This window comes from Ornithorhynchus anatinus, chromosome 10 (genome assembly GCF_004115215.2).
Source record: "Ornithorhynchus anatinus isolate Pmale09 chromosome 10, mOrnAna1.pri.v4, whole genome shotgun sequence".
NCBI classification, from domain to species: Eukaryota; Metazoa; Chordata; class Mammalia; order Monotremata; family Ornithorhynchidae; genus Ornithorhynchus; species Ornithorhynchus anatinus.
The window spans coordinates 22184411-22206055 of record NC_041737.1 but is presented as its reverse complement, the minus strand read 5'-3'; the positions used below and the strand labels follow the sequence as shown (position 1 = coordinate 22206055).

The 21645-nt window shown below is 39.5% G+C and overlaps 1 protein-coding gene and 1 non-coding gene across 2 annotated transcripts in view; one reads left to right on the top strand and one right to left on the bottom strand.

Annotated features, from left to right (window-relative positions):
* The window catches only part of LOC100081187 (glypican-5), a 700670-nt gene that overhangs the window by 295890 nt on the left and 383135 nt on the right, over positions 1 to 21645 (top strand). The gene's annotated exons all lie outside the window — the stretch shown is intronic.
* On the bottom strand, positions 496 to 633 carry LOC114814815. Its single transcript, XR_003762612.1, has one exon. It is a non-coding gene; the product is annotated as a small nucleolar RNA SNORA7 (small nucleolar RNA).

The following is a 21645-nucleotide window of genomic DNA, read 5'->3' as shown; positions in this document are numbered from 1 at the left end:
CAAATTGCAAATGTATCAGGACAACGTGTGTGTGTGTGTACTTTGTATCTAACATAGGTAGATTTTTGCTAGGCTTAATTCAATGGAAATATTCATTTTTGACCCCAAATCATAGGTGACATATCTGGTGTTCAGAATTAAATCAAAGCTCATGAGTAAAATGCCTCCAAATTCAGCTCTCATTTTATTGCTCTACTAGAGTTCAGAGGCCTTAAACATACCTGGACAGAAGGTATCAAACAGGATGCTTGGGTTAATCAGGAGTACCTACTTGTTTTATGCAGTCAAGTTGTTTCCGACCCTTACCAACACCATGGACACATCTCTCCCAGAATGCCCTGCTCTCCATCTGCAATCATTCTGGTAGAATATCCATAAAGTTTTCTTGGTAAAAATATGGATATGGTTTTCCATTGCCTCCTTCCACGCAGTAAACTTGACTCTCCACCCTCAACCCTCTCCCATGCCGCTGCTGCCTAGCATAGGGGAGTTTTGACTTTTAACAGATTGCCTTCCACTTGCTAGCCACTGCCCAAGCTAGGAATGGAATGGGTGTGCTTCTGCTTGACTCTCTCTCCCATAGCCAAGACTGGTAGAGTACTGGAAACTCTCCAGCTATGACCCTGAGAGGGGAATACCTACTTACACAGACAGATATCCATGCTATACTGTCTGAGCTAGTTTTTGATGCCCTGGAAAAGTGATGACCAGATGAGCAAGTTGCAAATCTTGTTTTATATGAATTACAAATGAAACTGTTTCCATAGAGACCATCTTCATTAGTGGTATTTACTGAGCTTTTACTGTGTGCAGATCACTGTACTAATCACTTGGAAAAGTACAGTGCAACAGAAGTGGCAGTCACATTGCCTACCCTCATTAACAAACGTGAATTCTGGAGTTTGTTCCAGAGACTGTCAGTTTTCCCTAATGCAGATTTAGGGCCAATGGGATCACACAGTCATTTAAAACCAGAATTTAACTTTGTGTTTGATTTACTTGGCTATTTCCTTCTTATTATATTATCTTGGTGTGAAATAAAAATTAGACTCAATCAATCAGAGCACTATATATACTAAGTGCTACAGAGAGTACAATACAACAGAGTTGGTAGACACATTCCCTACCCACTGGAAAGATAGTTTAAAGAACTTTATTTTCATGACAGTTATGTGAACACAGTAGGTGTCTAGGTGTCTGATAAAGGAGAAGTTTTAAAAGTTTTATCAGAGAAGGTGAATCTATGCACAGTTGTAGCACAACTGAGGTAACCACATTTCATATCTGTTTCTATTTCCCATTTATCCTAACATGATGGAATAGAGTAAAAAGAGGGAAGAAAGATCCATGCTACAGTTCATATCCAGCCTTGCACTGTGATCATACTGTGTCTGGATGTCATAATCTATTACCATTTACAAGTGTAGATTTGTGGTTACAACTGACCCATAGTCCTGAATTTCTTGTCACTGACTCTTGTGTTGTTCTGTATAATCTATATATGAAAAGTAATTTAAAAAGGTCCAAAAGATATCACACTTAATTTAACCTAGATTTAGCCCAGTATACATTTCAATTAGTTTTAGCAATAGGAAAGAAATTTCTCAGGCATATGTTCCCTTCTGGAGCTTCTTTTTCCTTAAGTATTTCATATATATTGTCTCACTAAACAAATGGTGCTAAAATCTTTATTGAAGCAACCATCCAAAATAGCACTTTTTCCTTCTCTCTAGACTTCAAAAATGAAAACTTTTTTTCTAAGATGCTTGAAATTGGCACTCAGACCTTTTTAATTAAGCATGAGTTGCTTTTCCAAAAATCACTTGAGGTAAATTGAGCACTTATGCCTAATCCAAATGTCAGCCCATATTGGTACCAGCAATGGTGACCCTGGAATGCTCTGTTTGGCCTTCATTCAGCTGAAGAAAGCATTTTTACCTTATGTTCATTAGGTGCTTTACCTTTGTTCCTTAATAATATTAGGTTAATGAAAGGAATACAACTTATATCACCACCAATCATGATTATAATTCCTAGTCGGAATATTTTGTTTTCGCTTTGCTCCTCCTAATGAGAAATTAGTTTTGCTGGATTCTTTGGATAACTATAAATGAAGATGTAAAAGGCTGCATCTTCATTTGTCAAATGACTGATTTAGTTGAAAACTATAATGTTGACTGGAAATAGAAGATTAGTTCTTGTTCTTTGCAAGCAGTATTAAATCGACCATTCACTCTGCCAACTTGAAGTTGGGGTGGATTTTTGTGTTTAGAGATTGATATGATGTTTATTTGATGCTATTAAAGCCAGTCTATCCATATTGGTTTGGTAGGGAGCGCTTATTTAAACATGTTCAGGAAGAAATTTGATCTATGTCTTCTTACGTGTCCAGGAACATTACTCTGTAGTTGCTTACATTTCCACTAAATTGTATGATTAATTCTCATCATTGTCATTTGCACACAACTTTAAATCATGTTTTCTCTCCTAGTTGCCCTCCTATCTCCCTGGGCGCTCCTTCTCAAGCTTTTTCACAGGTACTTCCTCTGCTTCATACCTTTTAACTGTGGGAGTTCCTCAAGGCTCAATTCTGAATCTCTTTATATTCTCCATGTACACCCACTCACATAGAGAACTCATTTGCTCCAAAGGCTTGAATTACCTCTTTACGTGGATGATTCCAAAATCAGCCCTTTTCTCTTATCTCTCTCCTTCTCTGCAGCCTTGCATTTCTTCCCGATTTCAGGAACTCTCTATTTGAATGTTCCACTAAAACCTCAAGTATTTCCAAAATAGAATCCTCATCTTCCAATTCAAACCCTTCTATCACTGTATGCAATACTACCCTACTTCCTGTTTAAAATAAACCCATAACCTTTTCATTATCCTCAATTTATCTTTCTCACTTAACCCACATAATCAGTCTGTCAGCACATTATTCTCTCAGTTCTACCTTCACCTTGACATTGCTAAATTCCTCCCTTTCTTCTCTATCCAAACTGCTATGATACTGATCTAGGCACTTACCATATCTCTCCTCTGTCTTTCCCCGGTCTGGTTCATACTTCACTCTAGTGCCTTGATCATTTTTCTACAATACTGTTCAGTATGTGTTTTCCCACTTCTAAGAACCTTCAGTGGTTGCCCATTCATCTCCCCATTAAACAGAAACTCTTAATTGTCAGTAAGAACTCTAAGTTATTCTCTTCTAATCTTACCTTTATGCTTTCTTTCTGCAACTCATAGTATTGATTTTGCTCTTCTAACACCAACCACTTACTGTATCCTGATCTCATCTCTGTCGCCACTGACCCCTTGCCCATGTCCTCCCTCTATTCTGGAACTCCCTCCCCTTTTGTATCAGCTGGACCATTACTCATCTCTCTCCACCTCCACATTCTTATTAAAATCACACATCATCCAAGTGGCCCTCCCAATTGTTCTTCTACTCCTCTTTTATGCCACACCTATACATTTGGATTTGTACCCTTTAAGTGCTTAACATTCATCCCACCCTACCTAAGATTTATGCACATATCCATAATTTATTTTAATGTCTGTTTCCCCTTCGAGATTAAGTTCCTGATGGGCAGGAACTAATCCTAGCAAGGGCTTAATGCAGTGCTCTGCACACAGTAAATTCTCAATAAATATCACTAATTGATTGATGCTTCACTTGTCTCATGACCTTCTCTCTCTTCTCCAGCCATAATTCACTCTGGTTTTCTGATCATTTTTCTCAGAAACCATTTAGTCCAAATTTCACCCTCTTCAGAAACTTTTTCACTGCCCCTTTGCATCCACATCAAACAGAAACTCTTTACTATTGACTTTTAGGTACTCAATCTGCTCTCCCCCTCTAACTGACCTTGCTGATCTCCTACTGTAACTCAGTCCATACACGTCAATCCTCTAATCTACTGAATGTACCTTGATCTCATTTGTTTAACTGCTCACCCATTACTCATTTCTCCCTCTGGCCTGGAACTCTCTCCTCTCTGATATCTGACAGACACCATTCTCCCCACCTTCAAAGTCCTACTAAAATCATATATCCTTAAAGAATTCTTCCCTAATTCCTCCTTTCTCCACCCTATTTTCCTTCCTTTCTGTGTTGCCTATGCTTGTGAGTGGCTATCCATTTTTTAAACCACTTTGTTACTCACCCCACACCCAGCTCCACAGCATTTAGGTGCATATACTTACACTCTGAATATCTTCATGTATCTTCATCCTTCTCTATAAGCCCCAGCAGGAATTATGTCTCTGAAGTCTATTGTATTTAATTCTCCCAAGCATTTAGTACAGTGTTCTGCACACATTTAAATAAATACCTCTGACTGATTTAAGTATATCTTTATTCAGAGAAGCATCACATCATGGCCTAGTGGATAGACGATTGGCCTAGGAGTCAGAAGGACCTGGGTTCTAATCCTGGCTCTGCCACTTGTCTTCTGTGTAACCTTGGACAAGTCACTAACTTCTCTGTGCCATAGTTACCTCATCTGTAAAGTGGGGATTAAGACAGTTAGCCCTGTGTTGGACAGGACTACATCCAACTCAACTTGCTTGTATCCACACCAGTGCTTAGTAAAATGCTTGGTATATAGTGCTTCACAAATGTCACAATTATTATTATTACTTGGGATCAAATATACTCAGTTCTGCCATAATGTGTGTTGTTATACATTTTGGCTAGAATGCTTTAATGAATTAGAACAGTTCTTCCAACAGGGCCACCCTTTTTCATTCAGCATCACAAGCTGCCAAAAGAAAAATGGTACATACCACATGAAATGCAGGTCCCTTTCCCCACCCCTTCCTCTGTGATACGATAATAAATATGATTAAATGAATGAATGATAGAAAATCTAAGGGGTCTTGCTGTACTATTTTCTCAGTCAATTAATGATTTTTATCTTCTCTTCATTCAGACATTATTCCCTATACTATAAATGAAACTCTCCATTTCTTTCCTAAAGTAAAATAAGAACTGGGAAATGAGACTGATGCAGAGAGAATGGAAACTATTGCCTATTGGCCATGTTTTTTGAGTTCGTACTGTAACAACAAATGTACTAAGCTCACTGGGCAACTAGAATAAAAAAGACCCTTTATACAAGCGAATTTTGTGAACAGGAATAGGATAATTTGAAAAATGCCTGGAGGAAACACAAACTTCTGAAGAACAGCATGCATCAACTGCCTTGAGTCTACCATACCTCCTTTGGTTAGCTGTGTAATTTTAAATTCATTATATACAGTTTATTTTGTACTGATGTAAACACATTCTTTTGTGTGTTGATTTTGCTTGCCTCATATGTTGCTGATGACACTGTTCTGTTATTTTCAAAATGGAATAACACTGGTTTCAGATTTCTCTTTCAATCAATCAGTGGTATTTATTGAATGCTTACTATGTATGCAGCACTGTACTAAACACTTGGGAAAGTATAATGTAATAGAATTGGTAGACATGTTGCTTGGCCAAAAGGAACTTACAGTCTAAATGAATGTTTTCAGTATTAGGCTTTATGGAAAAAGTTTCAGTTCAGAGCACATGTTTGCCATTTAGTTAAATAAAATCTTTGAAAGCAGAAGTAATGATGGAAATACTGACACAGTCATAGCTAAAATTACAATCTTAACTTCATTGCAATTTAGATTTTAAGTCCTCCTAAAGGAATAGGTGAATAGAATAATACTGTTAAAGTATGTATCCCAAGAACGACTACCCATGCTGGTGACAAAATTCTTAAGTTCTCACTCAATGTCCAGGCACACATAGTTGCTCTCTTCAAAAAATGAACATTCCTAGTGTTACTGTCTGATAATTGCTTTCCCTAATCATTGACCTATCTAAGTTTTGGTCATTAATGAATTATTCTATATATCTTACTGCCTTATGAGTGGCTAAATATGCTTACTCAGTGTAACAGTTCAACAACTTTTGTAGTCCTTTGATTCTACAATGTCTGAAAACATTGTGTTCCATTCTTAATAATGTGGCTGCCTATGGGTTGATATAGTGAAAGATGATCAACATGATATATCCTTTGACACCACTCAGATGGCAATTCAGCATATTTGGCTGCTTTTTAATCTCATTTCCCTTTACGCTCACATTGTGTTTTTTTTAATTATACATAATAACATTCATATTAATGTCTGTCTCCCTCTCTAGATTGTAAACTCATTATGGGCAGGGAACTTGTCCACTAATTCTGTTGTATAGTACTTTTCCAAGCTCATAAAACAGTGCTCATTCAATTCATTCAATAGTATTTATTGAGCGCTTACTATGTGCAGAGCACTGTACTAAGCGCTCGGAATGAACAAGTCGGAAACAGAGACAGTCCCTGCCGTTTGATGGGCTTACAGTCTAATCGGGGGAGACAGGCAGACAAGAACAATGGCAATAAATAGAGTCAAGGGGAAGAACATCTCGTAAAAACAATGGCAACTAAATAGAATCAAGGCGATTGTACATTTCATTAACAAAATAAATAGGGTAATGAAAATATATACAGTTGAGCAGAGGAGTACAGTGCTGAGGGGATGGGAAGGGAGAGGGGGAGGAGCAGAGAGAAATGTGGGGAAAAGAGGGTTTAGCTGTGGAGAGGTGAAGGGGGGGTGGTAGAGGGAGTAGAGGGAGAAGGGGAGCTCAGTCTGGGAAGGCCTCTTGGAGGAGGTGAGTTTTAAGTAGGGTTTTGAAGGGGGAAGAGGATTAGACTGTAAGCCCGTCAAACGGCAGGGACTGTCACTATCTGTTGCCGACTTGTTCATTCCAAGCGCTTAGTACAGTGCTCTGCACATAATAAGCGCCAATAAATACTATTGAATGAATGAATGAGTTTGGCGGAGGTGAGGAGGGAGGGCATTCCAGGACCGCGGAGGACGTGGCCCAGGGGTTGACGGCGGGATAGGCAAGACCGAGGGATGGTGAGGAGGTGGGCGGCAGAGGAGCGGAGCGTGCAGGGTGGGCAGTAGAAAGAGAGAAGGTAGGAGAGGTAGTTAGGGGCAAGGTGATGGAGAGCCTTGAAGCCTTGAGTGAGGAGTTTTTGTTTGGAGTGGAGGTTGATAGGCAACCACTGGAGGTGTTTAAGAAGGAGAGTGACATGCCCAGATCGTTTCTGCAGGAAGATGAGCCGGGCAGCGGAGTGAAGAATAGACTGGAGCGGGCGAGAGAGGAGGAAGGGAGATCAGAGAGAAGGCTGACACAGTAGTCTAGCCAGGATATAATGAGAGCCCGTAGCAGTAAGGTAGCCGTTTGGGTGGAGAGGAAAGGGCGGATCTTGGCGATATTGTAAAGGTGAAACCGGCAGGTCTTGGTAACGGATAGAATGTGTGGGGTGAACGAGAGAGACGAGCCAAAGATGACACCGAGATTGCGGGCCTGCGGGACGGGAAGGATGGTCGTGCCATTCACGGTGATAGCGAAGTCTGGGAGAGGACCGGGCTTAGGAGGGAAGATGAGGAGCTCAGTCTTGCTCATGTTGAGTTTTAGGTGGCGGGCCGACATCCAGGTGGAGACATCCTGGAAGCAGGAGGAGATGCGAGCCTGAAGGGAGGGGGAGAGGACGGGGCAGAGATGTAGATCTGCGTGTCATCTGCATAGCAAGTGGTCAGTAAATACCCTGATTGAGAAAAGATTTATTTATATTAATGTCTGTCTCCCCCACTAGACTGTAAGCTCATCATGGGCAGGGAGTGAGTTTGCTAATTCTCTTGTATTGCATTCTCCCAAGTGCTTCATACAGAGCTCTTCTTGTAGCAAGTGCTCAATAAATGACATTGATTGACTGATAATGAAAATAGTTGCTTTGAAAATGAGGGATTTTTTTTCCTGTGCATCTAACAGGAGAAGGCTAGTAACAGGGAACTGAGCCTATTTCTACTTCTGTTAAACATTTGATATTTAAAAGGGCTGGGTATGTTTAGTTTGGTTAAGACTGTAGTATAGTCCTCTTTATCAAATCAATATTGTTTTTCCCCCCTAATGTTTGTTTACAGTCAATCAGTGGTATTTACTAAGCGCTAAACTAAGCAAGCACTAGTAGACATAATCCCTGCCCTTAATGATTTTACTACCTAATGAAGGAGTTTACAATCTAGTTTACAAATAGCTATATAAGTGATAGGGAATTTGATTTTCCCCCTTCACATTTCCACCTTTGAAAATAGCTAATTAATTATTATTGTGATATTTGCTCTAAGGTCCTGTATTTATGGCCAAAGGTGGATTAAAGAAACATTTCAAAGGCAGCAAATAAATAAACCACAGGATTCCTTTATCTAGGATCATAGGTATGTGCATTTGCAATAATTCTAGATTTTGAAATAACTTAGTTCTGCAAATAAGGATATTGCAATTTATCAAGCCCATATTCTGTTCTCTCATTTAAAATGGACATAGATGATTTGACTTATTCTTGATTATATTCAGTTGCCATTTTGTCAGAACAATAATTTCTGCTAGTGCATTCATTTCTAAAATGCCTTTTATTTTTAAAATAATTTTAAATATTCCACTTTTCAGAATCTCCTTAGAAGGGAAGAGCTGTTTCTCATGATAATTAATTTTTCCTCTGTATATATTGATGTATTTTAAATCAAACTTTCTAGCCCTCTTTGGAAAATTAGTAAAATATTAATAAAATTATGAACCTTACTTAGTCCCATATAAAAATGAAGAAGTAAAATGCTTATTCAATCTTATTTTGGTTTAGAAATGCCTACAGTTATTTAGGAAATAGTGCCTATTTCCAATCATTGACCCTATCCTGTTTTGACTACTGTATCAGCCTCCTCACTGACCTTCCCACCTCCTGTCTCTCCCTATTCCAACCCATGCTTCACTTTGCTGACCAGATCATTTTTCTAAAAATTTCTGTCCACATCTCTCCACTCCTCAAGAATTTTTAGTTTCCCTTTTCATCCCCACAGAAAACAGGAACTCCTTACCATTGGCTTTAAAACACTCAATCACTTTGTCCACCCCTATCTTACCTTGCCAATTTCCTGTTACAACCCAGCAAGCTCACTTTGTTCCTCTAATAGCAACCTACTTACAATATCTCATCTACTTCATAGCTAACTCCTTACGCTCATCCTGATTCTGGCCTGGAACTCCCTTCTCCTTCATATCCTACAGAACAGTATTCTCCCTACCTTCAAAAGCCCTATTAATTATTCATTCAATCGTATTTATTGAGCACTGACTGTGTGCAGAACATTGTACTGAGCACTTGGAAAGTACAATTTGGCAACAGATAGAGACAATCCCTATCCAACAACTGGCTCACAGTCTATAAGGGGGAGGCAGACAACAAAACAAAAAAGTAGACACGCTTCAATAGCACCAAAATAGATAAATAGAACTACACACATATATACATAATTAATAAAATAAAATAATTATGTACAAATAAAAACAAGTGCTGTGGGAAGGGGAAGAAGGTAGAGCAGAGGGAGTAGGGGAGGTGAGGAGGGGAGGAGGAGCAGAGGAAAAGTGGGGCTCGGTCTGGGAAGACTTCCTGAAGGAGGTGAGCGCTCAGTAGGGCTTTGAAGGGGGGAAGAGAGCTAGTTTGGCAGATATGAGGATGGAGGGCTTTCCAGGCCAGAGGTAGGACATGGGCCAGGGGTCAAAATAAAAATTTTATATTTTATATATAATCCCTTCTCCTCCAAAAGACTTTCCCCAATTAAGTTCTCATATTCCCTACTCCCCCTCTGTTCTCTATCACCTTTGAACATGGATTTGTACCATTTATCCACCCCACTGTCAGTCCCACAACACTTACGTATGTATCCATAATTTATTTTGATGACTGTGTCCCTCTCTAGATTGCAAGGTCTTTGTGGACAGGGACCATGTCTACCAACTCTATTGTATTCTCCCAAATGCTTATTACAGTGTTCTGTACACAATAAATGCTCAGTAATTATGATCGGTTGATGTCAATGATATGCTTATCACTATGAACCTAATATTGTACAGAACATGATAGAATCTTTTCACTGATGTCAATTGTAGTGGGGACCCTGATGATTGTGGCAGAGTGATTCTAAGGTCATTAGATGCTCATTCATGCATGTTTTCAATCATTCATATTTATTCAGTGCTTACTATTTGCAGAGTGCCTTACTAAGTTCTTGGGAAAGTTAAATACAATAATATAGCACACTCATTCCCTGCCCACAGTGAGTTCAGAGTCTAGAGAGTGAATAGTTCAGATTAGCTATGCTTCAACAAATAATTTCCTGTGAGCCTTTAGTCAGCCAAGAGAATGAAGAGGAAAATGAAGAGGAATACCCAGGAGCTATTTCAGTAAGCTGTCCTTCAACACAAAATCCTGCTTTGCTTGGTGCTGCTGTAGCGACTTCATATCTGCCCAGGTTTCATGTAGCTGGTGCCCTTCTTCTAACCAGATATCTGCTCTTCTCACTGCCAGGGAGCAACCTAATGTGACAAGTTGCTTCTGCTCTGTTTAACCTTTTAGAAGATTTTGTCTTGTTTTGCACAACTCTCTGTGAAAGTAGTTTAGATTTGAGTTTGATTGAGGCAGGGGTTCTTAGCCCTCTTTTTATTTTTCTTTACTTTTTTTGTGTGGAATTTAAGTGCTTACTATGTGTCAGGCACTGTACTAAGAGCTGGGGTAGATAAAAGTTAATCAGGTTAATAATAATAATAATAATAATAATGTTGGTATTTGTTAAGCGCTTACTATGTGCTGAGCACTGTTCTAAGCGCTGGGGTAGACATAGGGGAATCAGGTTGTCCCACGTGGGGCTCACAGTCTTAATCCCCATTTTACAGATGAGGGAACTGAGGCACAGAGAAGTTAAGTGACTTGCCCACAGTCACACAGCCGACAAGTGGCAGAGCTGGGATTCGAACTCATGAGCCCTGACTCCAAAGCCCGTGCTCTTTCCATTGAGCCACGCTGCTTCTCACAGATTTTACAGATTTTACTTCTCACAGGTTTTACAGATAAGGGAACTTAGACCCTGAGAAGTTAGGTGACTTGCCCAAGGTCACATAGGAGACAAGTGGTAGAGTCGGCATTAGAACTCAGTACCTTTTGATTCCGAAGCCCATGCTCTATCCACTAGGAAAGACTGGTTTTCTCCTCAGTTTGGGGTGAGCTAGAGATTCCTAAGAAAAGCAGCTTAGGTGCTCGGACAATCTTTTCAGTCAACTAATCTTTCAATGCAATGGAATGACTATGCAGGCAGGATTTTGATTGGGCTTTCTTATCATCAAGATGGAGCATGTAGTAGTAATAGTATTTACTAAGCTCTTACTCTGTGCAGAATATTGTATCGAGTGCTGTCCAAGTGGGAATTAACTTGGTCCCTGTCCCTTGGGGGACTCAGGCTTGAGTTCTTTAGTCAGCAGTAATGAGAGTTGTGCTGTAGCATCCACACTTTCTTTTCATTCCCTTCATGTTGTGTAATTCACGGGCCGAGTTAAGGGCATAGTCTGCATCTGGGCAAAAGAATGTCTCTGCACCCCTCCTCAATAGTAACATTTTTCATATTATTTCAACTGTGGCACTCACCTCCTCCATAAAAGCAGCTGGACACAATCCCTGTTGGACACAATTCCTGTCTTCATAATCTAACAGGTAGGGGAAGGAGGTGTTTCATCACCACTTTACTTATAAGAATACTGAGGAGCAGAGTCTCCTAACTTTGAGTCCCATTCACTTCACACTAGACCATTATCATTATAATAAAATAATAATTGTGGTATTTGTTACGCATTTACCATATGCCAAGCATGGTAATAAGCACTGGGCTGGATAAAAGCTGATCATGTCCCACATGGGGCTCACAGTCTAAATAGGAGGGAGTACAGGCATTGAATCTCCATTTTACAGATGAGGAAACTGAATCACAGTGAAGTTAAGGGATTTGTCCAAGGTCACACAGCAGGTACATGTCAGAGCCAGGATCAGAACCCATGCCCTTTGACTCCATCATGCAATTTACTTCATTCTATTCCCAGATTCTGTCCATCATTCATCCCAGAGTGTTGTAGCATTTTCTTTACAGATTTCAGAGAGGTTGTTACAAATCTCCCTTTTTAATGTATCTTCACGTTTCGAATTACTGATTGTCAGGAAATTATTCCTGACCCCTAATCTCAGTGTTTAGCGTTCCCAGGTGGTGGTTGTTCTTAGCTTGTTTGTTCATTTGTTTTCAATGCAATAAAAGTATCTACAAGCAATTAAGTATGACCTTTGGGCACTGAGTGGCTTGCATCATAAATAAAAGATAAAGCTAGCTTGACAGTTATGAATGGTAAGTCAGTAGTTTGGTTTAGTGAATGTTAACTGTCCAGAGCCTTTCTATATGTTAGCCTCAATTTAAGAGCAGCCTGAGTGGTTCTGAAGTTCAGTGCTTTGTTCAATGACTCAGATGATGAATTTAGATGTTTTACTTATCAAGTTTGGTGATGATCCCATGCTGGCTAGTTGTCTGGAATAGTTAAAGATTACATCTGTACTCAAAATTAAAATGACCTTGAGGAGGTGGACAAATACCAGACAGAATAATGTCTGATTTATGTCTCACTTTTCTTTCATAAAGCTCGAAGGAATCTTATGTCTTTGATCTCATTCAACCTCATTACATTCATATAAGGATGACCAGGGATTGGTTTTTCCAATTTTCCCTTTTGAACTCCTGAGCTCCACTTATCATGTGAAAACATAATCTCCCTTTCTTTGGCTATTCTAATATTTTCTACTGGAAGTAGTTTATAACTAGTTTCATTGAATAACCATTCTCCCTATTCAGCTGCAGCTGTGTAGCCATCCATCTCATACACCATATCCCCTACATGACCTTCCAACATTAATATATATGTGCTGGTGCAAGGAGAAAAGAATGCATTCATTCATTCAACTGTATTTACTGAGCACTTACTGTGTGCAGAGAACTGTGCTAAGAGATTGGGAAGTACAATTCAGCAACAAATAGAGACAATCCCTGCCCACAACGGGCTCACAGTCAAGAAGTGGGGAGACAAACATCAAAACAAGTAAACAGGCATCAGTAGCATCATTAGAAATAAAATGGAATTATATATACACATTAATAAAATAATTATAATTATACATATGTACGTATGTTCACAAGTGCTGTGGGGTGAGGGGGGTAGAGCAAAGGGAGTGAATTGGGGTGATGGGGAAGGGAGAGGGAGCAAAGGTAAAGGGGGGCTTAGTCTGGGAAGGTCTCCTGGAAGAGGTGAGCTTTAAGTAGGGAAGAATGAAGAAGAACGAAGACTACCATTGCTGAGGTCATGTAAACCACTGTGTAGTGTTGTAATGTCTTGGAGAAGGGAAACAGGAAAGAAGAAATCTACAAGTTTCAGGGAGCCATGGTATACAGTCAGGGTTAATTTTTAAATAAGGTTACTTAGAGTTAAAAGGAGGCAGAGCCAGACTGTAAATCAGAATGTCAGTTTATTTTTAATGGGTTATTTAGTTACCCCTCCCAAAGACAGCAGCTCATGACAATAGGTTACCTTAGTTCATATTCGGAGAGAACCACTTAGATAGGGAATTAGGTATGTGTTTGTGTATGTGTGTTGAGCGGCATCTAGCAGAGAAAAGAAGATGTAAGTGGAAAGGGAAAAGATGAGATTTGGGGAGCTATAGAAAGATGGCCTGAGTCTCCTCTGGTTTCTAGATGAAGGATTCTGAGTATTAAAATTGTGTGCTGAAGAAAGAAGCAGTAAGCCACAGATGGGGACGATTAAGGACATCTCAAGGAAAGTAAGGGAGGAACCATTGGTTTACAGCAGGAGTTGTTCCCATGGGTTCGGGAATAATTTAGAGTAGGGTTAGAAAACTCTCTTCAGATTTAATTTTGCCTGTTGTTGATGTGGGAAGCATTTCCCCTTTAAGTAACTGTATTAGATTGAATCTTTACCTTTTTGACTCATCATCATGTCCCAAAGAATCACATTACTAGGAAGGAAAGGAGAGGCTTCATATCTCTCTAACTAAAAGCCTCAGTCCCAGAAGGTGTCTGGGATAGCTAGACACCTTTGTGATAAACATACCTGGATGCTTTTCATCAGTTGAGTGATGGAAGCAGTGGCAGTAAAAAGGGAAAATAATTTTAGAAAGTGTTTTTGAGAAGACTCCTGAAAGTAGTCAATCCATGGGGAAGGAAAAAAAAAACCTAGGAGAGTGAATATCCTGGTACTTGCTGCATCCTATGTATCCCTCCTCGCAAGTGCCACCCCCTCCACCTGCGCCTCGGACCCCATTCCCTCTCACCTTATTAAAACCATCGCCCCTGCCCTCCTACCTTCCTTAACTTCTATTTTTAACCACTCATTCTCCATGGGCTCCTTCCCCTCTGCCTTCAAACATGCCCACGTCGCCCCCATCCTAAAAAAACCCGCTCTTGACCCCACTTCCCCCTCCAGTTATCGCCCTATCTCCCTACTACCCTTCCTTTCATTCATTCATTCATTCAATAGTATTTATTGAGCGCTTACTATGTGCAGAGCACTGTACTAAGCGCTTGGGATGAACAGGTCGGCAACAGATAGAGACAGTCCCTGCCGTTTGACGGGCTTACAGTCTAATCCGGGGAGACGGACAGACAAGAACAATGGCACTAAACAGCGTCAAGGGGAAGAACATCTCGTAAAAACAATGGCAACTAAATAGAATCAAGGCGATGTACAATTCATTAACAAAATAAATAGGGTAACGAAAATAACGAGTCGTCTACAATCGATGCTTAGAATTCCTTAACTCCAATTCTCTCCTAGACCCCCTCCAATCTGGCTTCCGTCCCCTCCACTCTACCGAGACTGCTCTCTCTAAGGTCACCCATGACCTCCTTCTTGCCAAATCCAATGGCTCCTACTCCATTCTGATCCTCCTTGACCTCTCTGCTGCCTTTGACACTGTCGACCATCCCCTCCTCCTCCATACCTTATCTCACCTTGGCTTCACGGACTCTGTCCTCTCCTGGTTCTCCTCTTACCTCTCTGGCTGGTCATTCTCGGTCTCCTTCGCTGGAGCCTCCTCCCCAGCTCCTCTTCTCCCTCTACTCCCTCTGCCATCCCCCCTTTACCTCTCCGCAGCTTAACCCTCTTTTTCCCCTTTTCCCTCTGCTCCTCCACCTCTCCCTTCCCATCCCCACAGCACTGTACTCGTCCGCTCAACTGTATATATTTTTGTTACCCTATTTATTTTGTTAATGAATTGAACATCACCTTGATTCTATTTAGATGCCATTGTTTTTACGAGATGTTCTTCCCCTTGACTCTATTTATTGCCATTGTTCTTGTCTGTCCGTCTCCCCCGATTAGACTGTAAGCCCGTCAAACTGCAGGGACTGTCTCTATCTGTTGCCGACTTGTTCATCCCAAGCGCTTAGTACAGTGCTCTGCACATAGTAAGCGCTCAATAAATACTATTGAATGAATGAATCCCCTTTAATAGTGACCACAGTCATATGTACCAGCAACAGGTTAAGGAAACAACCTTCCAGGATTACACCAAATAAACTGTGTATCAAGTGTGATATAATGAAATCATCTGTGTTTTCCTGCCTCAGGGAGCCAAAATGTTAGAAGTCCAAATCTACTGCCTGCTTTTTTTCTCCCTCTCTCCTAATACTCTATGACCACTGGCAACATCTAAGAGTCCTGCATACTATCCCTTTTTGACTTCATAAAATGTTGACATTTTATCCACCCACAAATCTTGCCATAACTGGACATTCATGCTGGTTCTTTTTTAAATTATTATTATTATTTTGTGGTATTTGTTGAGCACTTTTACTGTTCTAAGTACTGGGGTATATACAAGCTAGTCAGGTGGGACCCTGTCTATGTCTCACATGGGGCTCACAGACTTTATACTCATTTTACTGTTGAGTTAACTGACGCCCAAAGTGGTGAAGTGACTTGGCCAAGGTCACAGAGCATACAAGTGACAGAATCAGGATTAGAACTCGGGTCCTTCGGGCTCCCAGGTCCATGCTCTATCCACTAGAACCCAAGCTTAAATCCCTAAGGACTCTACATTTCTTCTATTTGAAGGAATGAAAATTCACCCATGATGGTAAGAAGCCCAACTAGAGAGTTTTAAAAATGAGCTTTTTTTATTTTTTAAAGAAAGTCGATTTCTTGTTACAAGAATGACTTTCAGATGTTTTCTAGGCCAAGATGTATACAGTAATGGGAAGCAATTTTCTAAAGGAAATCATTTTTTGCAGTGTCAAAGGGTCAAATATGAGAGAGAAAAGAAAACGCATAATCCGAAGATTCTAAGACTTGACATTTTTAGTTACAGAAAAAAGATATTTGAAAATAATGGTAAGCCAGAGAGCCTGGTTGGAGGCTGGCAGCATTTAGAAATGTGGATGTACAGCTAAACAATCACAGTAGGCCTTTTGTCTGTTTTATGCAGGTTATGAAAACACATATGAAAGACATACTGTTTTTATTATATTTCCCCTCAAGTACTTCAGAACTTTTCAAAGGAAAAAAAAAAAATTTGGTCAAATTATGAATTTATCTTATTAGTAGAGATGTAGTGTTGCTCAGTGGAAAGAGCACGGGTTTGGGAGTCAGAGATCATGGATTCACATCTTGGCTCTGCCACTTGTCAGCTATGTGACTGTGGGCTAATCACTTAACTTCTCTGTGCCTCAGTTACCTCATCTATAAAATGGGAGTTAAGACTATGACCCTCACATGGGACAACCTGATTACCCTGTATTTACCCCAGTGCTTTGAACAGTGCTCTGCACATAGTAAGCACTTAACAAATACCAACATGATTATTATTATTAATAGTGGCTGATATACTCCTAAACATTCAAATTAACTTATGAAGTCCAAATTTCCTGAAAGACCATTTACCCTGGTTTCAAGCCCTTTATCATGGGAATTTACTCCTGTTAGATTAAAACATTTAATTCACCAAAATAATAATGAAATTAACTAATCCTGAAACATGGTCCATCTTAAATTGTATACTATTGGCAAAGAATGTATGCTCATAACAAAGAGTTTTTTAAAGTACAATTTGTAAGGATTAAAATTTCAGTTCCCCAAAAGTATTGCAAAAATGCTCAACCCATTTTGTTAGCCCAGTTATAGTACTTGGAAGGCCTAGAATTAAAGAGTCTGAAGAGATCTAATAATGATCATTTTCTTCAGTTTCCTGCTGCACACAGATGCATGACTAAACCATCCAGAAGAAATGTTTATCTCATCTCTCCCTAAAAATCAATATATTCTCAATCTGTCTTGGAATTCTATTCCAGCTTTTTATCACTTTGACAGTCAAGAAGTTCTACATATAATTTTAGTAGTGCGAATACTTCAAATTTTTTTCAGTGCTTGTATAAATTACCCCCAGGTAAGCATCGTTTGTGCCTACTCATTACTATATTTTATTTAAATGATATTTTTCTTAAGAAAGAAGAACTAGAAAATGATTAAGAAACAGCAAGAAAGAAAAAGAACCAGGAGTTTACCATGTCACTGAAACCAAGTCCAGATAGGGTTTCTATAAGGGATTTTTTTACAGTGTGAAAAGCAACTGAGATTTCAGGGAAGATTAGGCTATAGTAGCTACAGCACACAGACTTGGCTAAAAGTTCAGTGGAAAGCGAAGGAGTAAATGCTTCAGCATCATTTTCAGACTCTTCCCTACTCTCCTGCTAATGTCAACTCAGGCCAGAAATCAGGTTTAAATCTACTCCCAGCTCTCTGTTTGCACTGGTTATAACCTACTTTCACTGTGTATATGTTCTAGAGTGCCTGATTTATAATCTACTACACTAGTCCCTGGATGCTGAGGTTAAATTGTGATTATATTAATCTCAGTGAATGTCTTGGATTCTCATTTCAAGTTCCAAAACTTTAGAGTGTGGAAAGAGTTTGGAAATTCTAGGGCATGCACAACAGAAAACAAGCATCTTTCACATTTATGCACTTCTGCTTTATTGAAAACAATGGAAATATGTTATTTACAGTAAAGTTCTCAAGGCAAAAGTACTACTTGATAATTTTCAGCACAGAAGTGGCTATGACTATTTTCCTAATTGGCTACAAAAGGACTTCATCTAGGAAGCATTTATTCCTAGCCACTAAAATTAGTCAAATATCTATTCAGTCCATTTTCAGTATGAATGACAGGTTTCCTCAAGACAGCATCTAAATGATTTTAAATGACAATCGTATCTGTCTCAACAACCCTGCCTATCAGACCATTCCTAGTATTTTATCAGTCTCTGAATAGACATGTTCAGAATTTGATTTTTTGAAGTTAATGGTCTTGCATTTCCTGTTTTATTCTACTTTTCTAATGTTTCCTTTAAATTGTCCATATAATATTCCTTTTGTTTATTGTCTGGAAGTACACTTTAAAATATAATCACTTAAACTTAAAATGAACTTTAAGACATCTTTTTGAGTCACAGAAAAGGTCATTCAAAAGGAAACTGCTGTTCCATTGAAAATTTCAGGGATTCCATTTAGGGGCCATGAGAATTCATTTAAAAATGTTTGAAGTAGTTATAGGTGCTATGGATAGATGAAAATCTGGGTCCTAGTGAAACATTATGTAAATGATTTGGTTTATAATTCCTTTCAGATGAGAGCCTCAGTAATTGAATGGGATATTACATGAAAAAGACATCCAACTCCATTCCTGACAGCTTATTTGAGATTTTAGCACTGATTTCTCCCCACAAAATTAGCCTGTTCAATGATCCTGCTCTTGTTTCAGACTGGTTTTCAGGCTCTTCCTCACTCTCCACTGTAAAGCCAGGCCATAAATTGGCCCTAAATCTTCTCTTAGCTCTCTGTTAGCACTGGATAAGCAACATGGCTTAGTGGGTAGAATACGGTCCTGGGAATCAGAGAAGGTTATGGGCTCTAATCCCTGCTTTGCCACTTGTCTGCTATGGGACCTTGGGCAAGTCACTCCACTTTTCTGTGCCTCAGTTCCCTTATATGTAAAATGGAGATTAAGACTTTGAGTCCTATATGGTACAGGGACTGTGTCCAACCCGATTATCTTATATCTATCCCAGGGCTTAGAACAGAGCCTGGCATATAGTAAGTGCTTAACAAATACCATTATTATTTTATAATTACTTTTCTCTATGTCATTGTCTGTAAAGGATTTGCAAACTAAAAGAGGCACAGATCTGGCTGTGAAACTTTGTGCCAAGAATGTGATGAAAGGTACAATGGATTGTTGGCTACTCACCATTCATCTCCATGGTGAAATAAAGAGCTACCTCCTCCTGTTCACCTAGAACATTTAAAGTTGCCAATATTAGAAATATTTTTCTCAGGTGATAATCATAACATAGGTATATAAGCACTCAGAAAAAATTACACTAAATCAGCCAACCTGTAGCCTGGGTCCTCTTCATTAACTGCAAATACAGATTAGTCTCTGTTGCTGACAGTTTAGAAAGAATGCAGAAGCACATGTAAAAATCACTGGACATGTCAGGTTATCTGTCAAAATCCATTAAGTATACTTTCAATTATCTATGCTAATGCAAACAAGTATTTGCATACATAATTGAATCCTTGTATAACCCATCCAGGATTACAAATACAAAAACAAGCACCTATACACAAACTCTACTTTTATACCCCATTGCATAAATACTTATCACAACCAAAGATTTCTGTCAACTATTCATAATTTAAAGCTATTACTGAATTCTGCTACCTGGGGAATACAGTGCTCGATGATGCAAAAATAGAGTAAGGGATATAAAATAGATATAAATTACAAACATGACATCACTCTGCAAAAACAGTGTGTGTCAACAACATGTTATTAAATTCCATAAGAAATTTAAACTCTATAAGGTTTCTGTGCTATTCAAGATTCTACGTAACAAAAAATCTGGTCCTACTAGCGAAGCTTCTAGCATTCGTTTCTCAAAATCATGAAGAAACTGAACTCAACATTCAGAGAGAGGACAAGATTGTCAACAGTGTGATCCTAGAATTCAATCAGATGACTAGAAACAAGGCAATCTTCAAAATTGTACAGTCCCTGAACCAGTTCCTGCTGGCTAAGCATTTATTATCTGGGGAATCTAAGGAGAACATGTAAAAGCCAGGATGACAGGATAAGGGCATAAAGACATGGTGAAAAGATTTAGTAATACGCTGTCAGAAGATATCTGCATAGACCAACCAAACTGGAGAAATAGGAAGAGTGTTTGCTCTCCTTGAGGAAAAACATGACAAAATTTGGAATTCCAGAAAGCAGGTTCAAAACAGAGTTAGGCTCTGAATAGGACAAACCTGTCAGTGCAGTAGTGATTACCCCTTCAAGAGAAACAGCGTGCCCTAGAAGAAAGTGCACAGGTTTGTAAGTAAAAGCACTTGGGGTCTAATACTGACTCAGCCACTCGACTGCTTTAAGACCTTGGACAAGTCACTTCAATTTTCTCTGCTTCAGTTACCTCATCTGTAAAATGGGGATTAAGACTGTGAACCCGATGTGGGACATGGACTGTGTGTAATCTGTCCATGCCCTCTGAGACCTGCCCACCCCCAACACATACCTGGCCCCTGCCTTCCTTGAAGGAGGGGGGGCTCAGAGGGCCATGGACAGTCAACCCAACAGGAAAAGGGAGATCTCAATAGGGGTGGCCTTCATGAGGCAGAGGTCCCCAGTAATGGGCATGTTAGTAGAAGCTGGTGCAGAAAAGGATCATTCCAGAGCCAAGCCAAGTCAGCCAAGAGGGGCTTAATAATAATAATGTTGGTATTTGTTAAGTGCTTACTATGTGCAGAGCACTGTTCTAAGCGCTGGGATAGACACAGGGGAATCAGGTTGTCCTTTGTGGGGCTCACAGTCTTCATCCCCATTTTACAGATGAGGGAACTGAGGCACAGAGAAGTTAAGTGACTTGCCCACAGTCACACAGCTGACAAGTGGCAGAGCTGGGATTCGAACTCATGACCTCTGACTCCAAAGCCCAGGCTCTTTCCACTGAGCCACGCTGCTTCGGCAGAGGGGCACAAACAGAAGTACCAGACTGTGTAGGAAGTGGTGCTGTTGGCTTTGTCAAAGAGCTATAGTAATTATAGCTATAATAAAATGTTTTAATTTTATATAATTGGAAGTATTTCACAAAACATGGAATCTTTATTGTTTTTCATAGAAAAATACAGCATCCCAGCTCACATAACAACTAAGGATTTTGGCTATACATATGTTATCTCATGTCTTGTTAGTTGAGTAAATTTGCCAATTAAAAAAAAAAAAGAATAGTGATGTGTTCACACACGAAGTGAATATAGTCTTTCAGAACACCAGCAAACCATTTACAGGACTTAAATGGCTAAATGGTAATCAGTTTCCTGAATTCTTCATGACTCAAAAGACCCTTAGATTGTAACCTCCTGGAAAGCGTAGAGAGTCGTTGTCTTGAACTGAAATTATGCTTTGTAGTTTGTACAGTGCTATCCTAAGGGCTAAATACTTGCTATTGAGTCCCAGAATGTCCATCTAGTCTAAATTATTATCACTTTTAATGTGATTTATTATTTTCCTTATAAATCCTTTCTTTCATAGCATTTCCAGCATCATCAATGGCATCACTAACACT